This window comes from Podarcis pityusensis, assembly GCF_964106645.2.
Source record: "Podarcis pityusensis genome assembly, chromosome: 8".
Lineage (NCBI taxonomy): Eukaryota > Metazoa > Chordata > Lepidosauria > Squamata > Lacertidae > Podarcis > Podarcis pityusensis.
The window spans coordinates 86436396-86452690 of NC_138033.1; the positions used below are offsets into that span (position 1 = coordinate 86436396).

Sequence of the window (16295 nt, forward strand, 5' to 3'; positions counted from 1 at the left end):
CCTTCTAATTCTGCAGGTCTGTGATTCTAACATCTCTAAGGGGGGGGCACACATCTTGCATCTCCAGCTAAAAAGAGCTAGATGAGCAGCTTACGATTAACTCCATGTGGTCATATTCCGGGTTCACGTAACTGTTGCTGCACCTCCTCCCCCCAACGGGTCTTTAGCAGTGACTGCTGACCTGCATTTACTACTGATGCTGTGCCTTGGATTTCAACCTCTTTATTTGGCTAAGTACTGGTGCAGTGGTTGATCAGCTTGCAGTCTCTTTGTGTTGTGCTAATTGTTGCCACCCACCCACTCCTTGGGTCCTGGCTGGGCCCTTCAAATCCAGAGAGAAGCTGGGGTTATGCCAAAGCAGCCAACCACATTGATAGGTAGTGAATTACATACGATAGGATGTTCCAGCCCCAAATGACAGAAGTGTGGAAACTTGCTCTGATTGCCTTCTGACGAGTTTAGGAACAAGGCAGCAAAAATTACGCTTGTCCTCCTCTCTGGTCTTCTCCCTGGTCTTTGGTTCTGTGTTGTGATTGATCCTGTTCTAGCCACTGAAACATGGCTTGGAATAAGACTTGTCAACTTCATGATTGTCTAAGAAATGGTAGGGAGGAGCATAGGCTAATTGCTCATGGAATTATAAAGCTTTATCAAGTACCTCCAAAGCCATTAAAAATCTGTTTGGTATACAAAATAATTGAGCTTCTTCTTATAAGAGTGTTGCGAATAGTCAGGCAGCTGATGTGATAACTGGGGTCTATAAAAAGACTATTAATCTTTGGTCTATGGTGTAATCCTGCAGGACTCTTCAACCAAACGTTCGGCCCCTGTCTCCGGATGGGAAGAGTAAGTCCAAGGTGCAGGGTTCTTGGTGTTGGGCAGGGTTATCCTTGGGCCTTCTCAAGTCTGGAAGCCAGCCCGACTGAGAGCCATAGCGGTCAAGAGTGCTGGACTAGCAGCTGGGAGACAGGGGTTCGAATCCCCACTCGCCATAAATAGGAATCTTTCTCCTGCTGAACAGCTCCCATTTCATTGCCCCACTTCCCAAATTAAAGACAGAACACAATTTAATCAGAGGAAATGGGTGTGTGGATGCAATTGTTGATCAGATAAGAACGTATTTATTTTGTGTGAGTTTCATATACTGTTGTCAGAAAAACCCTCAAAGTGGTTATGGATAAAATGATTAACAAAAAGTTAAAAACAGCTACAGTGGTACCTCGGGTTACAGACACTTCAGGTTACAGACTCCGCTAACCCAGAAATAGTACCTCGGGTTAAGAACTTTGCTTCAGGATGGGAACAGAAATTGTGCAGCGGTGGCACGGCAGCAGCGGGAGGCCCCATTAGCTAAAGTGGTACCTCAGGTTATGAACAGTTTCAGGTTAAGAACGGACTTCCAGAACAAATTAAGTTCTTAACCCGAGGTACCACTGTATTTAAAAACATTCAAAAGTTGTTGGTTTTTTTGTATACTGCCCATCATCTGAAGATCCCTGCACAAAAACACAAGGGGCAAACGCAAAACGCTCGGTAGAAACAGGAACAAAAACAAAACAAACCAATAACACCCTTTCCATTAATTAAAATCAATGATAAGCTAAAAACCGGATTCAAACACATGCCATACTTCTTAGCATCTGGGTAGGCTTGCCTGAACAATAATGCTTTTAACAGGCACCGAAAAAGAGTACAGTAAAGTTGCCTGCCTCTTGTCAATAAGCAGCGAGTTCCAAAGTGGGGCGCTGCTGCACTAAAATATTGATTTATTACATATGCAGAGTGAGCATTATGGGGTGCTTGTTGGTTCCGCAGATCGAAGTGGCTGAGTGGGGAAGGTGGCCTTTGCAAGTAAACTAGTCCCAAGCTGTGAAAGGCTTCTTCTTACCATCAAACTTTATGCTCCAAGTCATGTAGAAGCCGTCCGGCATCAGGTAGAAATTCTTTAAATCCTCAGGCAAGACACAGGCATTCTTCTGCAAGAAGAGGCGAGGGCAGAAGAAAAAGAGAATCAAGCAGCAGCCACTGCCTCTGCAGCAGCAATTGCCAGTTTGGCTCCGTCTAGATATGGTTGGACCCCAACTCCCATAGGCGCCAGGCAGCATGGGCAAGGATTGGGGTGATGGGAGTTGGAGTACTGCAACATAGGGACATGGGAAGCTGCCTTATGCTTAACCAGACCATTGGGCCATCTAATTCACTATTGTCTCCAAGGTTCAGGTGCTCCCCAGGGTTTCAGGTAGGGAGGCTCTCCCAGCACGATCTGCAGACGACGGAAATTGTGTGCAATGCAGTTGTTCTACCATTAAGCTACAATCATTTCCCAACATCTGGAGGGCATCCTTGCTTTGTGGAGTGTGCTAACCAGCAAATGGGGGGGGGGGGTTATTGGTTTGTTTTTCTGCTTATTTTTACAGTCAAATCTCAGTTTTCACGAATCTCTGTTGCTGAACATTTTGGCTCCCGAATGTCGAAAACCCGGAAGTAAATGCTCTGGTTTTCAAACATTTCTCAGAAAACGAACATCCGACAAACAGCTTGGATGGAGGACTTGACCTGGCATGTGTGACAGAGACTTGGTTGGATGAAGCAGATGGGCCTGTCCTTGCTGCTGCTTGTCCACCAGATTTCTTGTACGCACAACAACCCAGGTCATGTGGGTGGGGAGGGGGGTTTGCAGTGATTTTTAGGAAGACACTAGTTAACACCAGGCATCCTATTGGGAAGATCGAGTTCTCTGAGTGCATGTTCTTGAAGTTGGGCAATAGGGGCAGTACAGGATTCCTTTTGGTGTACCAACCTCCCCGCTGCAACACTGATTCACTGCCCGAGCTGCTTCAGGTCGTGGCGGATGTTCTCCTGGAGACACCTAGTTTTGTTGTCCTGGGGGATTTTAACATCCATGCTGACATGACCTTGCAAGGGACTGCTCAGGACTTCATGGAAAGCATGCCTTAGACCTGGTGTTCACCTCTGTTGACATGGGTGATCTGACATTAAGTAAAGGTGAAACAAAAGAAGTGCCATGGTCAGATCACTTCCTGGTGCAACTGGACTTCTCCGCAACCCTTCCCCTCTGCAGGGAGGTGGAACCAATTCGGATGGTCCGCCCCCACCACTTAATGGATCCAAATAGTTTCCTGAGAGTGGTAGGGGATGTTTTATTTAATGTTGATGGCCTTTCAGCTGATTCCCTGGTGGCCCACTGGAATGTGGAGTTAACCAGAGCTATTGACGGTTTGGCTCTGAATCGCCCTCTCCGATTGCATGGAGCCCAGACAGCCCCATGGTTTTCCCCAGAGTGGAGGACAATGAAACAATCGTTGAGACGGCTAGAGCGCCGGTGGCGGCTAACTCATTCTGAATCAGACCGGACACAGGTTAGAGCTCAACGTCGAGCCTACCAAGTGGCGATAGCGACGGCGAACAGTGGCGTAGCGTGGGTTGTCAGCACCCGGGGCAAGGCAAGTAATTTGCGCCCCCTAACCCATGGATTTGCGCCCCCTAACCTGTGGATTTGCGCCCCCTAACCCATGGATTTGCCCTAACCCCAGATGTTGCGCCCGGTGTGGCCGGCCCCCCCTGCACCCCCCATGCTACGCCACTGGGTTGGCCAGTTGGTGTTAAAAAAGATAGAACTTTTTTTATGTGTGCTACAACAGCAGCAAGAATACTCATTGCAAAGTATTGGAAGACGCAAGATTTACCCACTCTGGAAGAATGGCAGATGAAGTTGATTGACTGCATGGGATTGGCAGAAATGACTGGCAGAATCCGCAACCAGGGAGAAGAGTCGGCAGAAGAAGATTGGAAGAAATTTAAGGACTATTTACAGAAATACTGCAATATTAAGGAATGTTGAATGATGTTGGATTGAAATTACGTTAAGTGGTTTCTAGCTGTAATGGTATAAAAGGTTATGAAAAAATGGTTTTTTAAAGTAAAAGTTTAAGTTTCAAGAACTTGGATAGAAAATAAGGTGTTATTTAGCGGTAATGCTATGAGATAAGGATTTGCTGAACAAATAATTTGAACTAGAAAACAAGAAGGGGAGGTATGAGGAGGTCAGGGAAATATGTTATTGAAAAATAAGTTGTGAATTTTATGTGTTTTTAATATATATTTTTTCTATTTTTTGCATTTTTCTCTTTGTATAAAATTGAAAACTTTAATAAATATCTTATTTTAAAAAAAGGAATTTATTAAATTTATTATTTGTGGAGCCCCCGCGGGCCGAGGCAGCCAAAGCCCCCTCCCCTTGGGCGCCCGACGGAGGAAGGAACCACGGCCCGCCGGGCGGCCAGCGGCCTCTCTCCCGGTGCTGGGGGCGCACGGCGGCGGCAGCAGCGGCAGCGGCGGCTTCTCCTCCTCCTCCTCCTCCTCCTCCTCCTCCTCCTCCTCCTCGGGACTCGCTTCTCCGGAGGCTGCCCCAAGGTGAGCCCGAGCCTTTCTCCCTGCTCCGCGTCTGGCTGCCTTGCTCTGCCGCGGGGGCGACAGGGTGTGTGTGTGTTGTGCGTTGCGTTCTGCCTCCCGGGGCGGGAGGGAGCATCCCGGAGCCGCCTCCCCCTCCTCCTCCTGCGCGGGGCATGTGCCAGAGGAGGCTCCCCGGGAAATGGCCCTGGGCGCTGGGGGGTCTGGGCGGCATCCGCGGCGGCGGCGCTGAGCGAGGCGAGGAGGAGAAGCTGCCGGCGGGCGAGGGATGCGCGGGCTGAGCGAGGGGCGTTCCCCTTCCCTCTGGACTCGCGCCCCCCCCAGAAGTTGCGCCCGGTGCGGCCGGCACCCCTGGCACCCCCCACGCTACGCCACTGACGGCGAAGAGGACTTTCTTCACTTGCCTCTATTGCATCTGCAGAAAATAGCAGCAGGAGACTCTTTCAGGTGGTTTGCAATTTAACAGAACCACCTTTGCCGGCTCTTCCGCCAGGCGTCGCTTGCGCCTCTGCCTCCCTTGCGCGCTCGCCGGGAGCGGCTCCGCCTGCGCAAGATCCTCCGCGACGTGCGCAGCCGGCTGCCCTCGGCGGCGCGCCCCGGGGTGGTGGGCGTGGTGGTGCTGGGCGGCGGCGAGGCCGAGGGCGCCCGGCTGCAGCTCGACGCCTTGCTCCGCCAGGTCTTCCGGAGGAGGCGCCCGGCGGAGCTGGACACCCTGCAAGCCGCCCCCTACAGCCCCGGAGCCGGACAGGGCGCCGCCGAAGCCCGCGCCGCCGCCTGCCGGGCGCTGAGAGCCGCCCTGAAGCTCCGAGCAGCATTTTCTGGCGAACTTCCGGCGAGGCAGCATGGCGGCTGCAACAGCAGAAAAGAGCTCCTGAAGCCAGCCAGAGTAAAAGGCTCTGTCTGGCCGACTCCCGGGCTCCCAGGACTGCTGCCGCCAGCACCGCCAGCGGAGAGGAATCGGGGGTGCCCGGGGAGCCTATCAAAGGAGCCAAAACACCCCCCCCACGACCTTGATTGAGCCGGAAAGGCACCCGACCACCCCCCCAACAGCCAAGAGGAGCTCCAAAACCAGGAGGACAGTGGAGCTAACGCAGAGAGGGAGAAAGAAAGGGGGAGAGAGGAAGAAAAAGAAAGAAAGAAAAAGGAGCCCCAAATTTACCGCTGCTGCCCCCATCTCTGCTGACAGGAAAGCAGAGGAGAGGTAGGTGAGCACGGGAAGGCAAAAGAGGCTCCGGAAAAAACACGTGGCTGAGCCCCACCGGGAGCTCCAGCAGCAAGGAAAACACAGAGAAGCCGCATAACAAAGGGGATTTCCCCCCCCCCCTTCTCTCTCTCTCTCTCTCTCTCTTTTTTTTTAAACCCCCTTTTTTAACCCCTTCCTCCCCTCCCTTCCCCCCTTTAAAATATATATATATCTTTTTTATCCCTCCCCCCCATATACCTACTTTTATCACTTTTCTTTTTAAAAGAGGGGCCACTGCTGCTGCAGCCACCCTTTATTTGAATCTTTATTTTTATTTCTATCTTTTCTACACACTATTTAAAGACACACTTTTCCACACACACACTCTGAATTTAAACCTCATTTTATTTCCACCTCAAACTCCCCTCTTAAGAATTAAAATGGCAGTACCCAGAAAACAGCCCTGAACCATCACAGGCCATTTCCTGGGACTGCCACTTCGCCCCAGACTTTCCACTCTCTTTTACCTATCCTCTTTTACCTATACTTTACTCATTTTTTAAAAATAAAATAAAATAAAAAGCTCTATCTATCTATCTATCTAAAGACAACCCCCCTTTTTTTTAACCTTTAATTCTCATTTTTATCTTTTACCCGTACATTTTTAATTACTTTTTTACAAACAAAAATTAATAACAATAATTAGGGGGAATTATTATTATTATTATTATTATTTTAAAAAAACCAAAACCATACAATTATTATTCCCCCCCCCCCTTTCTCTTTTTAAAGCCCTTTCTTTTCTATTTGTTGGCTTGTTCTTGAGGGGGGAATCTTTCGCCCCCAGCTACGACCACCACTCTCTTTTAAAACAAAAATTTCCTCCATATCACTGCTATTGCTATTGATACTCTCCCCCTCAACTCCCCCCCTTTTTATTTTTCTCTCCCTTTTTTCTCTCCCCTCTCTCTCTTCACCCCTCCTCATTTTTTCCTTTTATCCCACCTTTCATTTTCCATCCCCAATTTTGTTCTCTATCCCTTTAATTTTTTTAAATCAACCCCCCCTTTTTAGCCTGTTCATCAGTTTGTTTTTGAGAGGGGAGCCCTTTCCCCCCCACCCCCTCTTTTAAAATAAGACTTTCCCCCCATACCATTGCAGCAGCTCACCCTCCCTCCCTCCCTCCCCTCTCCCCCTCTCTTTTCTTCTCCTTCCTTTTCCCACCCTTCCCCCTCCTCCTCTCCTTCTCTCTCCCTCCTCCCTCTCTCCATCCCCCCCTTCCCCTAAAGGAAACACATACACACATTCATATCACCCTATCATAATTTGCCCCCCTCATACTATAGCTAAAACTACTGCTGCATTCTAATACCGCTGATATTACTGTACTATCTCTCCTCGCTCTTTCAACTCTCTTTTTGTCCCTCTCTCTCTCTCTCTCTCTTCTCTTTTACTCCAATCTCCCCTCTCCCCCCGCCTCCCCCCTTCTTCTTTCTTTCTTCTTCTTCTTCCCTTTTTTCTCCCTCCACCCTTTACATATAGCCTGTTTGTCTGTCTCTGTTTCTGAGCGCACTCCCAACCCCAACTTCCACCTTAACTGGACCCCAATACCCCTTTTGGGCATATACAACCCCCTCCTAAACACATATTTCCCCTGGCCCCACCCCTCTAATCTCTTGCATCTCTACCTGCTAACCCCCTCCCTTTATATGAACTGTCTGTCCGTTAGTCTACCCATCTCTGCTTACCTGCCCCCCCCACCTCGGCGGCACCGCTGAGGCATCCACAAAAGCCCTAGAGAAGTTCTTAAAACACAGGCTAGAAGTGACACAAATGACCACCTAATCCAAACGCTCTGTAAAAGCCACCAGCCAACAAAGCCTGATCAGCTCAGCAACCCAACAATACCCAGGAATCACCACTGCCACAACTCCTAACCACCACACGCCCTACCCCAAGAGGACGCCAAGCCAACCTCAAACCAAAACCATCAGGGAGACCGAGATGACACCAACCAGGGAGATGGCAAACAATGCTAAGATGGTAACTCCCCTTCAAGATGATGACCACCCAATAACGAAACGAGATCTGAGGGAAATGGAAGCAAGATTAGAAGCACGATTAGAAGAAACACTGAAGGCCACAATGGCTCCCATGCAGGTACTAATCAACAATCTAACCTCCAAAGTGGAAGCTCTAGAGAACAAGAACCAAATGCAAGAAAGAATAATAGAGCAATACCGGGAGGAGAACGCAAGTGTGAACAAGAAACTGGACGAACTGGTAAACCAAATGGAAGCAGAACACAGAGAGATGAAAATTAAGCAAGCCGACCTTGAAGACCGCAATAGACGTTGTAACATCCGCTTCCGCAACTTTCCTGAAAAAGCAGAGGAGAAAAGCCCAGCAGACCTAATTATACGCTGGCTGAAAAACACAATCCCAAGCCTGAAACTTGAGGCGGATGACTTGGAGAGGGCTCACAGAGCCCTAAAACCTATGCCAAAACCCAGCGCCCCCCCAAGAGACATCATTGTATGCTTCACACGCTACAAAAAGAAAGAAGAGGTATGGAACCACCTCAAAAACTCAACCAACCTTCGATATGGAGAAACCCCCATTCTGGCCTTACAGGACCTATCTCAGGATACCCTAAACCGGAGGAAAAGCCTGCGCCCATGCACCCAGCGTCTCCAACAAGCAGGGATCAAATACCGATGGGGCTTCCCCTTCCGCCTCATTGTAACAACCAATACAACACAACACATGGCTACCAACATACCTGAGGCCCTGCAAATACTAAAGAACCTTGAACTCGACCTCCCACCGGAATGGCAACCGACAAACCCACCAAGTGACAGCCCCAACCACGAGGAAACAACAGCAAACAACTGGACAACGGTACAGAAGAAAAAGAAACAACAGAAGCGGCACAACAACGCAAACCAATACAGGCAAGCATCATGCTCAGAACCGTCCCGCCGGCCATACGACACAAGAAACCAGACCAAGATCAACCAAACCAATTCATCGCAGATGGACAACCCTACAACAACAACAACCCCAGCTGAATGAAGCAACCAGGAAAAAACCACAAACTGAAGGACTGGTGATTCCCCCCCCCCTTTCCCCTCTCTCCCCCCCCCAAAACATAGATTTAGTTAACACCATCAACATCCCCCCCAGCTCCGCACCCCCACAGGAATCCCCAACCCAACACCAGTCCAGACGACCTCAACCACATTCCCCATCACCCACACCTTCAACACCCCCATACTCCATACTAGGGAAAAACAACTCCTCCAACCTTAATAACACAACCCACAATCAGGCTAAAATCTGATACCCAAACAGCACTAAGGTGGCACCAGAGCGTACCAGCACCCACATCCCCACCCCAACACACCAACAAAGTTGCTCATAACATTGGCAGCATTGCTTACGAACCTTATACCTGACAGCGACGTTACAAAGTCACTTCACACTGTCTCACTGATCACCCCCTATCGCAAACAACAGGGGGGATGGCCTGTCCTTGAACACGGCCTTCCACACCAGCTGAGACCTAGGACCAACTGGCTAAATGCCAGATGGCCTAAAATACCCCAAACAAACACCTATATGACTACATATAGGAAACTCTCTACAACTTACCCCCTATTCTTTAACCCAAATCTTACTCTAATCCCATTAGCCCTCCACCCACCACACCCTAGGTCAGCGCAACCCCACTGGTTTTTTAAACAACACGAAGAGAGAGACACAAGACAACCCGAACGGGTTGGCAGGGAATTGCCCCACATAATAGATAAGCAAGATGGCTAACCTAAAAGCAATTACATTAAACGTGAGGGGGCTGGGAAACCCCATCAAAAGAAAACGCATCACCTCATACATAAACACCATGAAACCACACATCACCTTCCTACAAGAAATACACAACCCACCCAAAGGCAGCAAACTCCTGAGTGACCCCCGCTTCAGTCAACAGTGGGTCGCACAAGGCTCAGGGAAAGCTCGTGGTGTAGCCATAATACTCAGTAGAGGCCTGAACTTCACTGCCACAACAGTCCTCAAGGACAAAAAAGGCAGATTCATTTTCGCTAAAGGGACACTAGATGGCAAAATCAAACTGACAATCGGCTCCATATATGCCCCAAACACGAAACAATTAGAATTCTTCCAGAAGACACTAAACAAATTCCTCTCCTTCTCTGAAGGGGAAGCAATCCTAGGAGGGGACCTCAATCTAAATATGAAAGGTATATCCCTGAAAGATATCCACCCCACAACCCCATGGGCAACCTTCCTCCGAAGGAAACCCCCAACAACCAGGAACTCTTACAAGTTACTAAAAATGCTAAAAAACAGGGGTCTCTACGACATTTGGGGTGAGCAGAACCCGGGAGACATCAGCCATACATTCCAATCGGGACGCCATGATACAGTGTCCAGACTGGACAGCATTCTACTCACACAGGGTCTGATCCCCTCAGTAGAATCAACAAACATAGGTAACATTAAAATCACAGACCACGCCCCAGTAGCAGTCATTGTTAAAATAGGAGAAGGAACACAAACCACCCCATCATGGTCCTTCAGTCCCATCCTAACTACAAACAAACAAATTAGAGAGAGTCTCACAAAAACCGTCCAAAACTACTTCAAGGAAAACAATGTAGACAATATAACAACCCCCCCTCCTATGGGACGCAATGAAAGCAGTCACCAGAGGAGCTTGCATAAAAGAGAAAACATTCCTTAAAAAACAAACCTCCTCAAAAATTAGCAAAATAGAACAAGACATCACAGCCCTCTCATCGCGCTACAAACAAACAGGATCTAAAAAACTCCTCAAACTTATAGAACAAAAAAGGAGAGAACTAGACTCCCTAGAAATTAACAAAACAATGATCAACATTCTATACTCTAAACAACGTTTCTACGAATATGGAGGGAAAAACTCCAGATTACTAGCAAATAGATGTAGGAAAAAAGCACTCAAAACAAGAATACACTGCATCACCAAAAAAGACGGCAACATAACATTCTCCCCCAAAGAAATAACCTCAGAATTTGCAGAATTCTACTCCAACCTATACACCTCCCATAACCCACCAGAGAAGGAAATCAGAACATTTCTAGCAGGACTGACCATGCCTACCCTAACTAATGAGGAACAGGAATTCATGGACAGCCCTATCACCCCAGAGGAAATAGATGCGGTCCTCAAAAACCTGAAACCACACAAAGCCCCAGGCCCAGGCGGCTTCACAGCAGAATTCTATAGGAAATTCAAAGAACCCTTGATGCCCTACATGACCCGCCTATTCAACGACATCATAAAAGGGGGCCCCATCCCCAAAACCTGGACCCACTCCAAAATAGTCTCCATCCCAAAACCACTAAAAGACAGCCTCAAAGTAGAATCATACCGCCCAATCTCATTAATAAACCAAGACTACAAGATATTCACATCAATCTTGGCCAACCGCCTAAAAATCTTCCTACACAAGTTAATAGCCCCAGACCAGACTGGCTTTGTCCCTGGCCGCAATATAACAGACCCCATCAGGAAACTACTGAACCTGATCGAACACAGCAAGGCAACCAAACTCCCATTGACAATTATGTCCCTAGACATCCTCAAAGCCTTTGATTGCTTGGAGTGGAAATACATATTAGCAGTACTAACTAACATGAAATTTGGCCCCAACTTCCTACAAATCCTCAAACAAATATACTCCCAAGCCTCAGCAAAATGCAGAACTAACAATATGGATTCTAACACTATAGCTATCCAAAGAGGCACGAAACAAGGATGCCCACTGTCTCCCTTCTTATTTATCCTGGCTCTGGAACCCCTAGCAATCCGCATCCGAGCAGCCACAGACATCAAGGGAGTGGAAATAAAAGGCAGAACCTATAAATTAGGGCTCTTTGCAGATGACCTAATGGTCACAACACCAGACCCCATAAGCACAGCAACCTCCCTAATCAGAGAACTCAACACATTTGCAATGGTGTCGGGCCTACAGGTAAATTTTACAAAGTCAGAAGCTATGTGCTTCAACACCCCTCCTCACACCCAAAAAGAACTCACGAAGGTCACCAAAATAAAACTTTGCCACACCAAGTTCAGATACCTAGGGGTACAAATAACCAGAAACCTCAATAAATTGTACCTCCACAACTACAAGCCCCTGTGGCGACAAATTAACAAAGACCTAAAGAGATGGAATAACATGAACTTCACTCTCTCAGACAAAATAGCCATGATCAAAATGATCACACTCCCAAAACTAACCTACCTATTCCAAACCCTCCCAATCTGGATCCCCTCAACCCAACTTCGCAGTTGGAAGAGAAAACTACACTCTTTCATCTTCTCACATAAAAAACCAAGAATAAGCCCCAAATACCTGCACCTCCCCACCTCAGAAGGAGGATGGGGAATCCCCAACATAGAAGCATATTACAATGCCAACCAAATACGCCACATAATCCCATATATACTAGAAGATGAGACAAAACAATGGGTACACCTAGAGAGGGACACAATTGAAAACACCTGCACCACAACATACCCACTCCTCCCAAACAAACTAAAGAAAATTCCCACAACACTTAACAGGTACACACACATGGTCTATGCTCAAAGCATGGAAAACACAAATAGGCAAACTATCCCCAACCCCATCCCCACTAATCCCCCTGGCGTACCACCCGTTATTCCACCGTGCAGCACAAAACCTCAAGATAAAAACCTGGCGAACCAAAGGCTTATATCGCCTAATAGACTTTTATAAAAATAACAAACCCTTGTCAACACAAGAAATACAAGACAAACTAGAAGATACCCAAATGCCCTGGTTAACACAACACCAACTTCATGCCCTCTTAAACAACCCAACAGTAAAATCAGCAGCAACTAGGCCCCTGACAACCTTCGAAAACCTCCTCCTAACAACAAAGGGAAACGGTAAAGGGACGGTATCCGCAATATACAAAATACTACTCCAAAATCCTGTAAATCCCCTAGACGCAATCAAAAAACAATGGGAGAATGACATAGGCTATGAGATTAACCCCACTCAATGGACCAGAATGTGGTCTAAACCCCCCTTTAAATCCATATCAACGAAAAGAAAAGAACTCACACTGAAACTCACCTGCAGGTGGTACCTAACACCAAGGAAACTAGCGCTAATACACCCAGGAACCTCACCAAAATGCTGGAGAGGGTGCACCTCCACAGGCACATACCTCCACATGTGGTGGGAGTGTCCCAAAATCCAACTATTCTGGACAACAGCCATACAAGAAATATGTAAAATAACTAAGCAAATAATAGACATCACCCCAGAATTGGCCCTACTAAACATCTTCCAAGACAACAATGCCCATTTACACCACAAAGAACTCATAACCCACCTGCTCTCAGCAGCCAGAAACACCATAACCAGACACTGGAGAGACCTGTCAGGAGTAAGCATGGACCAATGGTACCAAATAGTATGGGAAACAGCCCTACTAGAAAAATTAACTAATAAACTGAAACTGACACGGGGACAAACAGAAGAAGACGCCTTCACCCCGGTATGGCTCCCCTTTATCACATACACAGCCCAACAGGACAATGACAATAATCCACCAACAGCATACAAATCAATATGGCTAACCTGATCCAAAACACCCACCCACCTCACTCACACACGAAAACAAAGATCACCACAGCCAATCACAAGCAAACAATCACACCCTAGGCCAACCCCAACCTCTCTCACCACCAAAGGAACACAAGTGAACAACACAAGCAACGCTGACACCAAACTCTACATACATTAAACATAATAGAAACACCGCCACCCGACCCCACCCCCATCCATCTTCCCTCTCTCCACCCCCCCTTTTCTTTTTTCTTTTTTCTTTTTTCTTCTCCCCCTAATGCCTCAACAAATGAAACGGATTTGTAAAAATGTTACATGGAAAAAAAAAATACGAGGCACTACACTTCTGTAAAACAAGAAAATCCTTAATAAAATATTCTAAGCATTTTCTAAAAAAAAAAAAAAAGAACCACCTTTGCCATCGGCGCCTGGTAAAGACCCCAAGTTCTCCTGCAATGATTTTGCAAAGTTTTTTGCAGATAAAGTCGCTCAGATTCGGAAAGAGGTAGACTCCACCGTGGGAGCAGGGCCGGGGCAGGAGAGTGCTAGAGTCCTGTCTAGTCAAGTTGTGTGGGATCAGTTCCAATCTGTTACCTCCGAGGACGTGAAACCAACCACCTGTCTCCTTGATCCTTGCCCATCCTGGCTAATAAAAGTGAGCCGGGAAGGGCTGGGCAACGGGCTCTGTGGGGTGGTGAATACTTCCCTCTGTGAGGGAGCCTTCCCAGATCTGCTGAAAGAGGCGGTCATTAAACCGCTTCTTAAAAATCATCCTTAGACCTGGCCAATATGGCCACCTATCGCCCAGTCTCAAATCCTCCATTCTTGGGCAAGGAGATTCAGTGGGTGGTTGCTGAACAACTCCAGGTATGCGAACCATTTGGATCCCTTCCAATCAGGATTCAGGCCTCACCATGGGACTGAAACTGTCTTGGTCACACTGGTCGATGATCTCTGGTGGGCTAGGGACAAAGGTGAAAGCTGTTTCCTAGTTCTCCCTAAGCGGCCTTTGATACCATCAACCATGACATCCTTCTGGACCGTCTAGAAGAGCTGGGGGCACTTTTATTCAGTGGTTCCGCTTCTTCCTCCTGGAAAGTGGTGTTGGGGGATTAGTGTTCAGACGCCTGGGCTCTCACTTGTGGGGTGCCTCAGAGTTCCGTCCTCTCCCCCATGCTTTTTAACATCTATTTGAAGCCTTTGAGAGATCATCAGGGGGTTTGGGCTGGGTGTTCATCAGTATGCAGATGATACCGAGTTCTAAGGTAAAGGTAAAGGGACCCCTGACCATTAGGTCCAGTTGTGGCCTACTCTGGGGTTGTGGCGCTTGTCTCACTTTATTGGCCAAGGGAGCCGGCGTACAGCTTCCAAGTCATGTGGCCAGCATGACTAAGCCGCTTCTGGCGAATCAGAGCAGCACACAGAAAAGGCGTTTACCTTCCCGCCAGAGCAGTACCTATTTATCTACTTGCACTTTGAGGTGCTATCGAACTGCTAGGTTGGCAGGAGCTGGGACTGAGCAAGGGAAGCTCACCCCATCGTGGGGATTCAAACTGCTGACCTTCTGATTGGCAAGCCCTAGGCTCTGTGGTTTAGACCACAGTTCTTTTTTAAATCAGAACCAGGGCAGTGAAGGTCTTGTGCGAGTATCTGGAGGCAATTGGAGGATGGATGGCTGCTAACAGATTGAGGTTGAATCCTGACAAGACATAAGTACTGTACTTGGGGGACAGGGGGTGGGCTGGTGTGGAAGACTCCCTGATCCTGAATGGGGTAACTGTGCCACTGAAGGAGCAGGTGCGCAGCCTGGGAGTCATTTTGGACTCACAGCTGTCCATGGAGGCGCAGGTCAATTCTGTGTCCAGGGCAGCTGTCTACCAGCTCCATCTGGTACGCAGGCAGAGACCCTACTTGCCCGCAGTGTCTCTCCACAGTGGTGCATGCTCTGGTTATCTCTTGCTTGGACTACTGCAATGCGCTCTATGTGGGACTACCTTTGAAGGTGACTCAGAAACTGCAATTAATCCAGAATGCGGCAGCTAGACTGGTGACTGGGAGTGGCCGCTGAGACCACATAACACCGGTCTTGAAAGACCTAAATTGGCTCCCAGTACATTTCCGAGCACAATTTAAAGTGTTGGTGCTGACCTTTAAAGGCCTAAACGGCCTCAGTCCTGTATACCTGAAGGAGTGTCTCCACCCTCATTGTTCAGCCCAGACTCTAAGGTCCAACACCAGGGGCCTTCTGGCGGTTCCCTCGCTGTGAGAAGTGAGGTTACAGGGAACCAGGTACAGGGCCTTCTCAGTTGTGGCACCCGTCCTGTGGAACGCCCTCCCATCAGATGTCAAGGCAATAAGCAGCTTCCTTACTTTTACAAGGCATCTGAAGGCAGCCGTGTTTATTGAAGTTTTTAATGTTTAATGCTGTACAGTGGTACCTTGGGTTGCAGACGCTTCAACTTACGCATTTTTGGGTCGTGCACCACACCGAACCCGGAAGTGCTGGAACGGGTTACTTCCGGGTTTCAGCACTTGCGCATGCGAAGTGCTAAATTGCGCTTTGCACATGCACAGAAGTGCAGAGTTGCGACCCGCGCATGCGCATACGCAGTGCTGCAGGTTGCGAATATGCCTCCTGCATGGATTACGTTCACAAAACAAGGTTCCACTGTATTATGTTTTTAATATTTGGTTGGGAGCCGCCCAGAGTGGCTGGGGGAAACCAGCCAGATGGGTGGGGTATAAATAATAATAATAATAAAAATAATAATTGCTATGAAACTCACACAAAATAAATACATTCTTATCTGGTGCTGACCTTTACATGTTGTAAGATAAAAGACTTATGGGAAATGATTTATAATGAATTAAAGAAAATGTTTAAAAATACATTTGTTAAAAAACCAGAAGCCTGCCTTTTAGGTTTAATACAGGAAGTGCCAAGAGAAGATAAAAGACTTTTTATGTATGCAATGGTGGTGGCAAGAATGTTATTAACCCAAAGATTGAAA

The 16295-nt window shown here is 47.8% G+C and overlaps 1 long non-coding RNA gene across 1 annotated transcript; it reads right to left on the reverse strand.

The window, feature by feature from the left end:
* Nucleotides 1-206: 206 nt before the first annotated feature.
* Nucleotides 207-2870, reverse strand: LOC308483603. Its single transcript, XR_013989724.1, has 2 exons — nt 1889-2870; nt 207-1496 (listed from the first exon to the last, which is right to left on the reverse strand). It is a non-coding gene; the product is annotated as an uncharacterized lncRNA (long non-coding RNA).
* Between the last annotated feature and the right edge of the window lie 13425 nt (nt 2871-16295).